The 16,751-nt window shown below is 38.5% G+C and overlaps 1 long non-coding RNA gene across 3 annotated transcripts in view; it reads right to left on the bottom strand.

Annotated features, from left to right (window-relative positions):
* Nucleotides 1-869: 869 nt before the first annotated feature.
* The window catches only part of LOC110211471 (uncharacterized), a 74,168-nt gene continuing 58,286 nt past the window's right edge, over nucleotides 870-16,751 (bottom strand). Inside the window, exons 7-8 of one of the 3 annotated variants that reach the window (XR_013484802.1) lie at nucleotides 16,660-16,742; nucleotides 870-7,612 (exon numbers count right to left, since the gene is read on the bottom strand). This is a non-coding gene — a long non-coding RNA (uncharacterized LOC110211471). Of the gene's footprint in view, nucleotides 7,613-15,860; nucleotides 16,743-16,751 lie in introns of those variants that run through there. The other 2 variants (XR_013484803.1, XR_013484804.1) reach the window with 2 other exon arrangements.

Here is a 16,751-nt window from a genome sequence, read left to right as displayed (position 1 = left end):
ATGTGTCTGAGGCTGGATTTGAACTCAGGTCCTCCTGACTCTAAGGCCAGAACACTATCCACTGCACCACCTATCTGCCCCCTTGACCTTTCTATACCACCCAGCTACTACCCTAACTTTCTGCTTCCCTTCATCAGTACATTTGAAAGACGTTGCATACATTCAATGATTCCAGTTTCTCAACAGCCAATATTTCTGTAAACATACCCAGTCAGGCTTTGACCCCACCACTCTATTGAAACTTTTTTCCCTAAACTAACAAAGTCTTCTTCATTGCCAAAAGGGTAAATAGGATCATAGGAGCATAGATTTAGAGCTGAAAAAAAACTTCAGAGCTTTGAACACAGAATTTAAAAACACAGCAGAATAGGAAAAATTGAATATGCATTGGGATATCTTTCCAAAGATGTAGAAGCTCTGAGAAAGAGAATAACAGCTTTGGAACACCGAAACCAAAGTGGAAGGAAATTTGTCAGAAGTAAAAGGCAATAATATTAAAAAAAAGAATTCTCTATAAGTCAAAGAAAAATGTTTTTATTTTTCAGAATATTTTCCCCAATTACGTGTAAAATCATTTTTTTACATTTTTTAGGTTTTGAGTTACAAATTCCATCCCTCCCTATTTCCCCTCCCCCCTCCCTGAGGCAGTAAGCAATCTGATATAGGTTATACATGTACGATCATGTAAAATATATTTCCATATTAGTCATTTTATTGAAAGAAAACAAACCAAAAAAAGAAAAAAAAGAAAGAAAGAAAGGAAAGAAAGAAGGAAGCAAGGAAGAAAGGAAGGAAGGAAGGAAGGAAGGAAGAAGGAAGGAAGGAAGGAAGGAAGGAAGGAAGGAAGGAAGGAAGAAGGAAGGAGGAAGAGGGAAGGAAGGAAGAAAAAAAGGAGAAAAATAGTACACCTTAGTCTGTATTCAGATGCCATCAGTTCTTTCTCTGGAGGCGTTTAGCATTTTTCATCATGAGTCCTTTGGGAATATCTTGCATCATTGTATTGCTGAGAATAGGTAAGTCACTTACAGTTTATCATTGTACAATATTGTGTTACTGTGTACAATATTCTCCTGGTTCTGTTCACTTCACTCTATGTCAGTTCAGTCTGAGACTTTGTTTTATACCATGAAAATTGGCAAAGATGATTAAAAAAAGGAGAAATATATGTTGGAGGGGCCATGAGAAAACTAGTATAGTAATGTGTTTTTGGTGTAGACCTGTCAATTGGTCCAACTGTTCTGAATATTGATTTGTAATTATGCAAGAAAACTTTTGACACAGTTATTCCACTACTCATTATATAACATAAGTGGATCTGATTTTGAATCATGGGGGCCCCAGGATAGTAAGAGACACAACAAAGTAGCAAAAAATACTTTTATTGAATGGGAATAAGTTATTTCCAGTGGCAGGGAGAAACCCTGGCAACAATCCTGCCAAACTGCTGCCTGTAGAGTGACCTTCTGTCATTGCTGGTCTTATCCAAATAGAGGTTTCAAAAAGTCTAATGAAGTCAGGTCCCTAAAGTTGTCCTAAGTCTGCAACCTAGAGAGTCAGTCACAGTAAATTTCCACTCAGTTAATATAGGTTAAGAGGTTCCACTCTCCAGCAAGTTTCAAGCTGTGGTCACTAGCTGGCTCTAGAAGTTAATGCATATCATTCTTCTGGCTGGGTTCAGACAGTGGTCACTACTATAGCTAAAGCCAAGAGTCCTGATGTTCACCCTGTCTTTCCACAGAAACTTTTCTACAAATTCACTGTCTCCTATGCCAAGGAAGCACAAAAAAACCAGAAACAAAAGTTAATGTACACTCAAATTCTTAGTAGTATTCTTGGTGCTAGCAACCACACAGAAACAAAATAGGTACCCATCCACCAGGGAATGGCTAAAAAAATCAATAACAACAACAACAACAACAAAAAAAACAAACCCCAGCCAAACTTATGATATTTGAATGTGATGAAATATTTTTGTATAGTCAAAAATGGTGAATATGAGGGATTCAGAGAAACACAAGAAAATAGGTACAAACTGATGCAGAATGACATAAGAAGCAAAGAACAATATAGTAACAACGATGTATATGGAAAAATAATTAAGAGAAATCTGAACTTTGAGTGATTGGAAGACCAGTGAAGAGTTTAGAAAAGTCTCAGAAAATAGAAATTGAACATACTTCCCTCCTCACAGTTGAAAGATAGGGGACTACCAGGGCAGAATGCTGTATACATTGTCATATATGGTCATTGTACTGGGTGTTTTGTCTTAATTATAAAATAGGTTCCTCTGCCTCTTTTCCTCTCAATCTCTTTAATTCTCTTTAGATTGACTTCTGACTTCATCATTCAACCAAAATTGCTCTCTCCAAAGTTACCAATGATCTCTTAATTGCCAAATCCAGTGCCCTTTTTCGATTCTGATCCTTCTTGACCCCTTTTCAGCTTTCAATCACCCTTTTCTCTTTGATACGCTCTTCCCTCTAGGTTTACATGTCACTACTCTATCCTGGTCTTTCTCTTACTTGTCTGATCGTTCATTTTCTGTGTCCTCTGATGGATCTTCATCCAGGTCATACCTGCTTTGGAATACTGCACCTCCTGGCTTCTCTAGCTTCCTTCATGTCCCAGCTAACATCCCTTCTGTTATGAGAAACCTTTCCTAAGTCCTCTTAATGCCAATGTTTTCCTCCTATTATTTATCTCCAATTGATCCTATATAAATCTTGATAACAGTAATAGCATTTATATAGTGCCTACTATGTGACAGGCAGAGCCAGGGCTAAGGACCAAGGTCTCCTGGTCTTTTCCACTGTCCCATGACATTCCCTGATCAGAGGATAAAAGAACTGTAGCCGAGAATGGTGGAAAGAAAGGAAGGGAGAATTTATGAAATGACTACTATGTGCCAGGAACTGTGCTAAGTGCTTTCACAAATATTATCTCATCTGATCCTCACAACAACCCTGGGAGATGAATGCTATTATTATCTGCATTTTACAGATTAGGAAGCTGAGGCAAACAGAAGTTAAATGACTTGCCCAAGGTCAAACAACTAGCAAGTGTCTGAGAACGGATTTGAACTCAGGAAGATGAATCTTTCTGACTCCAGGCCCAGCACTGTATCTAATATATCACCTAACTGCTCTCAATAAAATGCATATAGCTTTAAAAAAATTACCTTAAAAGAACTATAATTGCGTATATGTGCATATATGTGTGTGCGTAGGTGTGCTTTTTCTCCCAACTACCCAAATATAGATGATAACCCCTTCACATTTTAGTAGACAGGTCAATATCCCCACATCAACAAAGATACGCAAGACCTCAGGGAACGTGGACTTTTCCCAGACTCTGTAAATCTGGGACAAGGGTTGAAAGTTGAAGGCTGGAGCACAGAATCATGGGACCATAGATTTAGAGCTGAGATATATCTGAGAGGTCATCTAGTTCAGTCTCCTTATTCTACAGAAGAGGAAGTCAAGGCCCTCAGCTCTCATGGCAAAAAAAATAAAAGAAAATGAAAAAATCCTCCCCTCTAGGGCAACCTTCTGGTGAATGAGTCTCTTTGAATGGAGCTAGTAGCTCTTGGAAAACAGATACAGATGCAGCCATTGGGCTGGGGTTCTAAGTCTTTCCAAATCACTGGGACCTGTTGGAGTTCATGTCTTACTGACAGCTTTCTAGAGCCCAGGATTAAATACACAATGTGCTCAGGCATGGGAGCAGGACTTTTTATTTGTTTATTTTTTTAAAGTTTATTGAGTCTTTTGTTTTAAATCATATATAGAATGTACCTCTTCCTCCTTTACCTCACTGAGCCTTCCCTTGTGGCAAAGAAAAATAGTTAAGAAAAAAATCAACAGCACAGGGACCAAGTCTGACACTGTACAAAATATTCCACACCCATAATCCCTCCCACCTTTCCAAAGAAAGGAGGGAGGTGCATTTACTCATTTTCTTCCTGAGGCTAAGATTGGTAATTATAATTATAATTATAATATTGCATAATATCTGGCTTTGTTTGATCATTCTTTCCATATGTATTGTCATTAACTTGTCTACTGTTTCCCTGGTTCTGCTTACTTCATTCCGCATCAGTCTATATGAGTCTTCCCATGTTCCTTTGAATTCTTTATATTTGCTGTGTTTTTTTATGGTGCTTTTTGATGTTTTTTTTTTATCTGAGGGTATTTTTAAAATATATAATATTTCCCCCAATTATATGTTAATTTTTTTTTTTAACATTTGGGTTGTCTGTTAAGTTGTGAGTTCCAGATTCTATCCCTTCTCCCCTCCTGAGACATTAAGCAATCAGATATAGGTTATACATGTGCAATCATGTAAAACATTTCCATATTAGTCATTTTGTACAAGAAGACTTGAATAAAAAAAAAAGAAAGTGAAAAATAGCATGCTTCAGTCTGTATTTAATCAATATCAGTTCTTTCTCTGGAGGCCGATAGTATGCTTCATCATGAGTTCTTTGGAATTGTCTTAGATCATTGCATTGCTAAGAATAGCTAAGTCATTTACAATTCTTCATTGTACAATTTTGCTGTTGCTGTGTACATTTTCCCAGTTCTGCTGTCTTCACTTTGCATCAGTTCATGTAAGTCTTTCCAGGATTTTTTGAAATCTGCCTGCTCTTCATTTCTTATAGCACAAAAGTATTCCATCACAATCAGATACCACAACTTGTTACACCATTCTCCAACTGATGGGCATCCTCTTGATTTCCAATTCTAAGCCATCAAAAAAGAGCTGCTATAAATATTTTTGTTTGAATAGGTCCTTCTCCTCTCCCCCTTTTTTTGTATGTCTTTGGGATGTGGACCTAACACTGGTATTGCTGGATCAAAGGGTATGCACAGTTTTATAGCCCTTTAGGCATTTAATGCTATTTTTATGTTGCTTTTTTTTCATTCCATTACATTTGTATATCACAATTTTGTTGGCTGTGCCCCAGTCATTGGGCACCCACTAGGTCTTTACAAATACAAAAGGTTCTACCATGGACCTTTTAGGTTACAGGGCTTTTGTCTCTGTCCTTGACTTCCTCTGAGTCAAAAGAAATGATCACTCTTTTTACCTCATTTCAGATTATTTTTCAGGATGGCTATACCATTTCCTAGCTTCACAGACAGTTTAACTTTATGTCTGCTTTCCTGCAGTCCCTATGATGATGATGATGTTAATAATAACAATAATGATGATGATGATAAAAAAAACAATAATGTTTATATAGCACTTTAAGGTTAGCAAAGCTCTTTGCACATGTCATCTCATTTGAGCCTTACAGCAATGTGTGGGGTAGGTGGTATTATTATCCTCAATTTATTGATGAGAAAACTGAGACTGAGAAAGGTCAGGTCCTTTACCAGGGCCACATAATTACAAAGTGTCCAAGGCAAGACTTGTACTCAGATCTTTCTGACTCAAGTCTTATGCTCTGTTCATTATGCCACCCCAAGGGCAAATTTTTGTGGGGGAGCCTCAGAAAGTGTACTTTCATCTAAGAAGGACACCTTTCAATCTCTTACATAGGAGGTGGTACACATTTCCAGATGATAAACTTCTGCTGATGTCCTTCATTACTGTCCAGTATCAGTGGAAAGGGTTCTGATCCTGGTACCCCTATAAAATGCTTTCATTGTATGATGCAAGGGATTCAGAATCATTTGATGCCAAGTTGTCTCTTCCCCCCTCCCTCCATCTCCCCTGTTACCCTGATTATCCAACATATCTTTTGTCAGAATGGCTCTACTCATTCTCAGTTGTGGTCAGTGATTTTTTTTTTGGTGGATTAAAACAAACTCTAGGAAAAAAAGGGAAGGGGGGGAGGAAGAGAAGAAAAGGAGTTTTTCCTGGGGAGATCAAAGAGACAGCCTAACATGAAAGCGATCTTATAAAACTATATATTAGAAGCAAAACAACAAAGGCCCAGCCCTTGAGCAATACCCATATGGGAGAGTCATTCGAGCCAAGCCTCAGGGGTGCTGGACTGTAAAGTTGCCGAAGGAGATAGGAATTTGGTGACATTGTGCATTAAAGGCGGGCTGAATAAAAGCGGGGCCTTGTTCTGGAATGCTGTGTGGAGACATAGGAGCCCTCTGGTGAAAAGATCCTGGCCAAATCTTTGTTGGCCTGAGACAGGTGGGGAGCTAGGGGTGACCCAACATTCTGTCTCCAGGTGTGCAGGCCTCAGAATGCCTGTTGTAACCTTTTGCACTACAGTTATCATCGAACTGTTTGAAGTCACCCCATTTTCCCCTTTGCTTTTGGTTAAAGGCCTGGCCTTGTGGCCTTCCAGATGTGTGAGAAATCCTTTCCCTCAGGACCAGCTTTTGGGGGAGATGGAGGCGAGACACGGAGGTGGTAAAGCAGAGTGGAAAGAGCACTGGATTTAGGGTCCATGGAATGGACTCTCTGCTACATATTTACTACTACCTGTATCAACCTTAAGCAAGTAACTTAAGTAGCTAGATAACACAGTGGATGGAGCGTAGGGCCTGGAATCATGAAGACCTGAGCTTAGATCCAGCCTCAGACCCTTACTAACCGTGTGGCCTAGAGCAAATCACTTTACCTCTGTTTGCGTCAGCTTCCTCATCTACAAAATGGAGATAATAATAGCACCTACCTCCCAGGGTTGTTTTGAGGATCAAATAAAGGTAGTAATTGTAAAGTGCTTGGCACAGTGCCTGGCACACAGTAGGCATAACATAGATGGTAGCTATTATTATCACGTCATCTTTCAGCTTTCTCATCTATATAAGAAGGGGGTTGAGTTAGATGACCTTGGAAGTCCATTTCAACTCTAAATCTGTCATCCCATGATTCTTATGCTTCAGCCTCCAACTTTCAACCTTTGTCCCAGATTTACAGAGGCTGGGAAATGTTCATGTTCCCCGGAATCTCGTGGATGTCATTGTGGCTGCGGGGATATTGAACTGTCGTATGCGACCTGCAGCAATCTTCTGAGGCCAGCCAAGAAACTAGATCTCCTCCACGGTAGTCCTGTTCATATCCTTTTTCAATATTAGCCTTAGTGACTCGGCAAGTGCTTATATGAGGTGCTCCCTAAAATGCATTTAAGGGGCAGCAACATTTTGTTCCATTATAAGAGATCTAGCTGGAAATATAATATCTGTTGGGAGAGGGAATAGTGACTCCAACCTTCATTAAGGTGCAAATGACTAATCCCAGAATTAGTCATGGGTTTGGAATCACAAAATCTCAGAAATAAACAGGACTTCAGACGTCATCTGGTCCAATTTGTACCTGAACTGGAAATCTTCTACCACATAAAAAAGGGGTCATTCAGCCTTTGTGTGGAGACCTCTGGTGATGGGCAGGTAGGACAATAAGCACAGTGGATTCGAAATCAGAGGGCTACGGTTCAAAACCCAGTTCTTAGACTTGCTCCCTGTGTGATCTTGGGTACATCGTTCTTTGGGTCTCAGTTCCCTCATCTGTAAGATGGACAGGTTAGGATCACTGGCCTCTGAGGTCCTTTCCAGTTCTAAGTTGAAGACCTTTTGGCCTCTAACATACTATGATTCAGTTGTACCTATAGATGCAGTTTTTGAGGTGGTATAGACAGCCAAATATCCTGAAGGGGAACAAGATAAGTGGCAAAACTGAGTTCATTTTATCAATGTAAAATAGCCTAATAGTCTAGACCCTGAAATACATACTCCCCCCCCGCCCCGATTTAACTGGCTTATTGTCACTGCTGATTGAGTATTAATAATAAGCAAGGGAAGAACAGACCTTCACATTTGCCAGTTCTGTTAGTTACAAAATGACAATGGGCATTAGAAAAACATAGATAGAATTACACAAAACAATGAAGAGTGTAATGAGCAGAACCAAAAGAACATTGTATACAGTAAAACAACTCTAAGTGAATGTCATTTTGACTATTATAAATACCAAAATTAACTACAAAGGACCTGTGAAGGGGGACACTATCTGCATCCAGAGAAAGAATGGATAAATAGAAGTATGTATAGAAAGATTTTGCATATATATATATATGTATATGTATATATATACATATATACATATATATGTGTATATATACATATATACATATATATACACACACACATATTTGTATCTAATGGTATTTACGTGATAACTTTATTATATATTTAAAAAGAATTGCAGGTTGTAGATAGTAGATTTGCAGTGTCATGTACGATCATCTTTATCATACCATGTTATGGAAATGCTTGTTTTATTCCATAAATTAAAAATAAAGTAAATCAAGGTTAAAAATGACAATGGGCAAAACTATATTCAATAAATAACAATAATTGACATTTACATAGCAGAATTTGCAAAGCATATGACACCCATGGTCTTGTGGTACAGTGGAGAGCCAGCTAGAAAATCAGAGACATCTCAATAAGAGTCCTACCTCTGATACATACTGGCTTGTGTGGCCCTGGGCAAGTCACTTATCTCCTCAGTGCTCTAGGAAACTCTCTAAGACTGTAAGTTGCAGAGAAGGTGCCAAATTTGCATTAGGAGAAGGCGTTTGCTCATCCATGAATTTCCTATACCAATGAAATCACAAGGCCAGTCTCTGTTCTGGTCTTTTTCTCATTTGAATCTTAAAGCAACCATGTGACATAAGCGCTAGAATTATCATCCCTATTTTATAGATGAGGAACTGAAACTCAGAGAGGTTAATTACTGACCCCATTGTCACATGGCCAAAAAATGTCAAAAGTGGGATTTGAACCCAGGCCTTCCTGATTCTAGGTTCAGCATTCTAGCTGCCACATTAAGCTGCTGCCTTCCAAACTATTAGTACAAGAGCTCAAAAGTGATAGAACACTGAAAGGAACGCAGTGTGCTCACATCAGTAACCTTGTACCCTCTCTTCTTCTGGTCTATGTACAGAACACCTCCTGGCCCTACCTTTCAAAGGAACTGAGGCAGTGAAGATGTTATTATTCCCATTTTACAGAGGAAGACGATGAGGATCAGAGAAGATGAGTAACTTGCCACAAGCTAGTAAGTGTCTAAGCCAAGATTCAAACCCCTATCTCCACATGGCCTTTCTCTACCTAGATAGATACCACATGATTCGGTACTGAAGGGATGTTAGAGGTCATCATCTCTTCCAACCTCTCATATTATTATTAGGGACAAAACTGAGGTCCTGAGAAATGAAATGGTTTTTCCATAGGACTATAGCTATGTATAGAATGGTTTTACACCTATATTTATGTCTGCATCTATTTGTGTCTAAAGGTGGCTATCTCTAGGGCCACCTAGAGGGGGAGGGAAGAAAAAAAAGGAGACAAAAAAATTTGTATAATTATTACATATTTAAAAGGAATAGCAAATTGTACATAATAGATTTGCAGTTTCATGTACAATCATCTTTTAAAAATTATACTGTTATGGACATGTTTGTTTTATTCCATAAATTAAAAATAAAAATTAAAAAAGAGAGGAGACTGAAACTCAGTTTCCCTTATTTCAAATATAGTGCTTTTTCCTTTACACCAAGGCATACTTCTTTCATATCTGTGTATCAATCATATATCTATCTATCCATCTATCTATCTATCTATCTATCTATCTATCTATCTATCTATCTATCTGTCTGTCTGTCTGTCTGTCTGTCTGTCTGTCTATCTATCTATCTATCTGTGTATCTATCTATCTTCTACATGTGAACCTGCTTACCACTTATAATTATTATCACTATTCACATATACAGACAGACCATACACAGAGAAGAAAAAGTTAGGGGAGACCTCAGTCAAACATTTGGTTGTTTTGTCTTTATGATATACAATATGCATGCACTTGGAAATAACTAAATGTTTGGTCTTCTGGATCTAGTCTTTGAGGGTGGCTGGGTCTCTCCATCTCTTAGTAATTATATTTTTTAAGGTCTCGTTATTCTCTCCAGGGTCTTAGTACAGAATTCCTTGCCTGGGCCCGTAGTTCTGACCAGAGCTCTGTGAAAGTGAGGACACGCCAATCCCAGAGCCTAAAGCCGCCTGCAGATGTGCCATGGCCACACGATGTCCTCTATACTGGCTTCAAGTGAGGTTCTTTAATTGCAGTAGGACCTCAGCAGTCTTTGCTCTTCCCTACCTGGGTTCATTCCCCGTTCCATTTCTCCATATTGGAAGGCAACTTGTGCATGTGTGTGGGTGTGTGTACAGGGCATGTGCATTCACACATGTGTACGTGTATAATTATTCCAACTTTCCTTTGCCTTTATTCAGGACAGCAGCAGCAATGCACAAGTGTTTATTAAGGACCTGCTGTGTGCCAGGCACTGTACTAAGCACTGGACAGTTTTGAGGCTGCAACAGCAAATGCTGATGCATCCATTTGGAAGAAGGGTTTTGCAAACACATGTGAAGTTTGTTCCTAATTCATGTGAGTAGCAAGAAGTAAAAAAAAAAAGACTTTCAGGAGGCAAAAGATAAATGGATACAGGAGAGCAGGCTCTGGACTTTTATGTAAACATTTTTGCTTTGTTTCTAATGATCAAAACCACTCTTTCCACAGAACCACATTAAAACAACAACATACAAAAAGTCACTGCTTGTATCTGTGCCAAAGGTGGAAAAGTCTGTAGACAAGCAAGACAAAAGATGAGGGCGAACTGAGAAGTGGTGATTCCCAGCCCTGGGTGCCAGCTCCAGGCCCTAGAACTGCCCCTTCCTGACTGAGCCTTCGCGAGGGAGCTTTTAGGAGGATAACTCCCATTTCTGGAGAGCTTACCTTTGACAAAGCTCAGCCCTCACAAGCTGAAGCATTATTCTCTCCATTTTAAAAAATAAAGAAACTGAGTCTCGGAGATCTGAAGTAACTAACAAGACAACAAGCATTTGAATGGAAATTCAAACCCAGGACTTGACAATAAAATGACTCAGTATTTCTTCTGAGAATAAAGGTTAGTTGAAGCACGGTGAGGGGAAGGGATTAAATGGTTACGGCATAGATCTGGAAATTAGATCAAAGGTCATAGGATCACAGATTTAGAACTGGAAGAGCCTTTAGAGTCTCTTCCTAGTCCATCCCTTCTTTTTACAAATAAGGAAACTGAGGCTCAAAGAGGCAAAGGGATTTGCCCCAGGTTATACAGGTAAGTGGCAGAACAGGAGTTGAACCTGGGTTAGCTGAATCTAAATATAGCACTCTTTCCAGGAGACCATGTGGCTTTAGTTAGCAGGTTGCCTCTGTCTCTGAAATCTTGGTGAAGTTACCTAGCCTTTCTGTGCCTCAGTTTCTCTATATGAGATAACACCAGTCTACGTTAACAAGGTACTATGGGGAACAAATTAAGTGATAGTTACAACGTTCTTTGAAAAAATAAATCACTAAGTAATAATACTTAATTATTTATAATATACTTTGAGATCTTCAGATGAAAGGCTATCTAACTATAGTACATTATTAACCAGTCATCAGGAACTTTTGTTTGGTTAATTGACTTAATTATCTACACTAATTTAATACAATTCTGTAGATGAATAATTTAATTCTCATCCCTATTTCTCTCCTTTTCCTATCCTGGGTCATCCTGCCACTGGATCTCACCAACATGTGTAATAACTAGCAAACCCATTGCTTCTCTTGGGATCTCTGGCTTGTTATTGTGATTTTTTGTGAAGAGATATGGGGCATTTCTCTTGTGTCCCTGCATGTCAGCCATCAACACTAATTAGACTGTAAGCATCCTTTTTTTTTTTTAATAAGCCTGTCGCAAGTTTGCATGGGCTGTAGGTAAATCATGGTTCCCATGTCAGTTAAATAGCTACAGTGACCAGTATGCAGTAACTCAAGCTTTATCCATAAATGGGGGAGGGGAGAGTGAGAAACCAACCAGTCAGAGACCATGGCAGGTTTGTTCACTTCAAGTTAAACTTCATAAATATGAACAATTGGTGCTAGACCCAGCCTAGCATGTGACTGGTGAGATGGTTGAGAGGTAACTGGGCAGGGAAAGTGTCACAGAGCCGATTCCAGGTAGCTATTTCTGAGGCCCTAGCTACTCTTCCACGTCTGTTCTCTTGGCAGGTAATTCTCTTGCAGCCATTGGGAAAGCTGTCTCTAAGCCATGATGCCTTGTCCTGTCCATGCTGTCTTGTGTGGGGAGGAAAGAATTAGCAAACCATAGGTAACCTGGTCCCTGTAGAGGTGAAATTCCCTCTTGGCATTCAGACAGTCTGAGAAGGTGGTGACTGCTGTTGCTTAGCTTCAATAAGTTCCTTCCTTGCCCTGAGCCCCAGTTTCTTCATATTCCCTTTCCCTGAGCCCCAGTTTCTTCATATTCCCTTTCCCTGAGCCCCAGTTTCTTCATCTTCCAAACGAGAAGGTTCACTCTAACTCCTCCACAAAGTTTTGCTCCAATGGCTCACAGATGCATAAAAGTAACCTTGGATTCTTGAAGGCTGGATCAGGACATTATCTCTGGTTGGAAAGTCTTTGGGTGACAAACTGATAACAGATTGTGTTTGCTTTCCAAGGACCAGTCTGCCTAAATACAGAGTGATGTATCTTAGCGCCTGGCCAGTAGGTAACTAATTCTTTGGCCATGGTGACCCATTAAACAAGAAAATTTTAAAGTAGCCCTTATCTGCTTTCTTAGTGATGGTCATGGAGTTTCAGTAAAGGAGTTAGAAAATATTAAGAACTACTGTTTTTAGACAACTTTTAAATATAAACTCTAGGTACATATGATGGGGGATTGGGCTAATGAGAGCCTAACCCTTGGAGCTGATTATGTATACTCTAAGAATGGGATCCTCACTAGCTAGTCCCAGTTACATAGATGTTAGGAATGAAGGCATTACAATATAGTAATAGAATGCTAAACTTGGAGTCAAGAAGATCTAGGTTCAAATCCTACCTCACATACTTAACTATTTGACCCTGCACGAAAGGCATTTAATCAGTCCAATCCTCAGTTTTTTCATCTACAAAATGGAATTAATAGTAGCACCTTGCGACAACCCAATAAGATGTAGGTAATGTGTGTTGAAAACCTAAGCTTAAAAAAAACAAACCCTTGAGTTATAGTAATAATTATAATGACAATAATAATAGCATTTATATGGCGCTTTAAGATTTTCAAAGCACTTTAGAGATTTTATCTCATTTTATCTTCACAACTCTGGGACGAGGTACTGTTATCCCCATTTACAGTTGAAGAAACTGAGGCAGGCATAAGTTAAATGATTTGTCCAGAGTCACATAGCCAGTTAGGGTCTGTCCAGATTTGAACTCAGGTCTTCCTTATTATGGTTCCAGTGCTCTATCAGCTTGTGCCACCACTTTTTGCTGTTCTTTGTTTATTGAAATTTTCATGTTTGTTGATATTTATTGAATTTGTGATTAAAAAACACTTAAAATTAAGAAAGAAACTTTAAAAGACTACATAAATATAAGTTATTATTGTTATTACTTTAAATTAGACGGGAATCACATTAATAAATATTGATCATTAAGGTTAGAAGACAAAATAGGGTTCTAACTCAATGGAAGGGGGGCTCACAGGTTCTCCTTAGAAAGGTGAACAAAGTTGTTGATGGAGTTAGTTTTATCTTGTACAAAGAATACATGGAACTCCATTGTATGGGTCACTCGGTCACCTCATCTTGCAATGATCAAGATGAGTATAACCAAACAAAAAACCCCCAACCAAACAAAACCTAAAGCAAAAATGACCAAGGAAATAATTGCAGGTTATGGGTCAGCATCTGTTGTAGAGGATGAGGAGGCATTCTATATATATCAGAGTACATATATATATATATATATATATATATATATATATATATATATATATATATATATTATATATATTATATATATATATATATACACACACACATATATATACATATATACACACACATATATATACACACGTATATGTATATGTATATATACATATATACATATATATGTGTGTGTATGTGCGTATGTATGTGTATATATATATATACACATACACACACATATGCATATACATATATATATATATACATACATATATATACACACACCACACACACACACACACACACACACACACACACACACCCTGAGTTTAATACCTTTCTATCAGAAAGGGAGTATGCTGTTTCATCATCAGTCCTCTGGAATCATGTTTGGGCATTGTTTTCATCACAGTTTCTTTACAATATTATTGTTATTGTATAATTTGTTCTCCTGTTTCTGCTCATTTCATTTTGCATCAGTTCATATCAATCTTCCCAGGTTTCTCTGAACCCATTCCCTTTATCATTTTTTTTTGTATAGCACAATAGTATCCTATTAAATTCAAATAACATAGCTTGTTCAACTATTATATGATTGATGGATTGCCCCTCAGTTTCCAATTCTTGGCCAGTACAAACAGAGATACTTTAAATAATTTTGTTCGCATGGGTCTTTTTGCTCTTTATTTGATATCTTTGGTTCATAGACTTATTGCTGGGTTAAAGGGTATGCACAATTTAATATTGTTTGGCATAATTTTAAATTGCTTTCCAGAATGTCTGGACCAGTTCACAGCTCCACCAAGAGTGGAGCTCTTGTTTGCCCTGTTTGCCCACAACCCCTACAGCATTTGTTATTTTCCTTTTTTTGGCTGACTTTGTCAATCTGATGTACGTGAGGTATAATCTCAGTTTTAGTTTTCCTTTTTCTAATAGTTATTTAGAGTATTCTTTTCTTATAGCTATTGAGGACACTGATTTCTTCCTCTTAAATCTCAACAGGCAAACTTTCGCATATACATTTCAATATTAAATCATATTTTTTGTTACATAATTGACAGAAAAGTGTAAGAGATATGCCATTTATCTATTATTTATAGTTTGTTGATTACCAAAATGTTAAGAACAAGAACAAGAACATAGAAGAGAAGAAAGAGAAAGAGAAGAAGGAGGAGGAAGAGGAGGAGGAGGAGAGGAGGAGGAGGAGAGGAGGAGAGGAGGAGGAGGAGAAGGAGAAGAAGAAGAAGAAGAAGAAGAAGAAGAAGAAGAAGAAGAAGAAGAAGAAGAAAGAAGAAAAAGAACAACAACAACAACAACAACAACAACAACAATAACAAATCATTTGACTCCAAAAAGAAAACCATAGGCTAAAAGTTTTCCTGGATAGGGAGTCTCTTTCATGCAAATATCAAGCTTTTAAGTAATTCTTCAATAAATTCAATCACAGAGATAACTCTGTTCAGTAACCCTCTGATTATTACTGTTACATGAGATATAAAAAGGATTTTGGGACCCTCACCTGACTCCCACATTCCATCTGCAGTGGAAGGAGTTCCACTGTCATTTGAGATATACTGGTAGAATAGACCCCAAATGAAAGAGGCAAATCTTAGATTATAATGTCTTTAATAGGTTCCTGTTTGCTGCTGATTTTGTGCTGATTGCAAACAAGCTCCTCAATGAGATCCTTGATTACTCAAGAGAGATCAACCTAACAATTCATGCAGAAAAAAAATAAAATAAACGAAAAATCTCTGATGTTCCAATTGTGATATGTGGTTGGATGACCAATCCATAGTACACCTGTGCATGTGTAATGGTGGCTTTGGATCATGTTTAGATCACTTAACACGGAAGCACACTGATTCTGGGGGAAGACATCCTGTGTTCCCTTTCCATCTGAGTGGGAGTTGCCTCATTTGATTGGCTGCATAGCTGGAACAAGCTGTCTCCCTAAAACTGCCAGACTAGTCAATCTCGATTTCTTTCTCATGTGCTTTTTACAGCTGTGTCCAGGGAGGGCGAAGGTCATAGTTCACTCAGAGCACAGGCACCACAAACTGAACCAGTAAGGGGGAAGGGCTCACCAGATGCTAGGAACACCTTTGTATATTTATTATTACACCTTTGAAGTAAATATTCCTTTGAAAAAACTACTCCAACTGTAAGTTGCTAAATGGAACTAAGGTGCTAGAACTCTCTTTCTATAATTGGAGGAACACCTTTGCTGAGAGCTTCAGCCAATGGCAGAGAGCCTAGGCACCCCCAACTCTCCCTTAAGGGTACTAGAGTACCCTGGGCTGGGGATGAGATGTAGCACACCTGGCCTTCAGACTGTGAGCACCAAGGTGGTCACTGTCACACATGTATTGCAGATAAGCAATAAAGATGGACAATGAAAAGGAGGAAGGGAAAAGCATTCTGGACCTTATCTGAGAAATTATGTAGATTTCAAGAATCCCAAGCTATTCCTTTGCATGATTTAAAAAAAAAAAAACAAATAAATGTTCTCCCAGTGATGCTGAATGGTTGTTTATCTCAGTTTATCATGGCCTGAAGAATCAAAGGAGAAGTTCACTCCAAGGGAAATAATGGAAAGATGTGTGGTGGGCATATTTCCCATGATTACTAGCACATGTGATATCACTGAGCAGATGAAAGATCAGAAAAGGATATAATGTAGGCTGTTCATGCAATGAAAACAAGGGACCATCAGAGAGAGCTAACTCGTAGGTTACCCTAGTTCACATCAAATGTAAAAATACCTAGTTTTCTATCACGCTGAATATTTTCTCAATGAAGGATTGACGGGAGCACATGGATAAGAATGGCACAGGCAATGAGAAGACATTTATGAGTTATCATCGGTACTGATGGAAAGAGTACCCACCTTGCTGATATCACAGATCCACTGGTGTGGCTCACAAGAGTTGGTTGTTAAATTTTCATTGTGAACATTTATACCTTGAAAATCTGCAAACA

This window comes from Phascolarctos cinereus, unplaced genomic scaffold, assembly GCF_003287225.1.
Source record: "Phascolarctos cinereus isolate Bilbo 61053 unplaced genomic scaffold, phaCin_HiC Scaffold_2;HRSCAF=192, whole genome shotgun sequence".
NCBI classification, from domain to species: Eukaryota; Metazoa; Chordata; class Mammalia; order Diprotodontia; family Phascolarctidae; genus Phascolarctos; species Phascolarctos cinereus.
The sequence above is the reverse complement of the archived record's forward strand: the minus strand, read 5'-3'. Positions and strand labels throughout refer to the sequence as shown.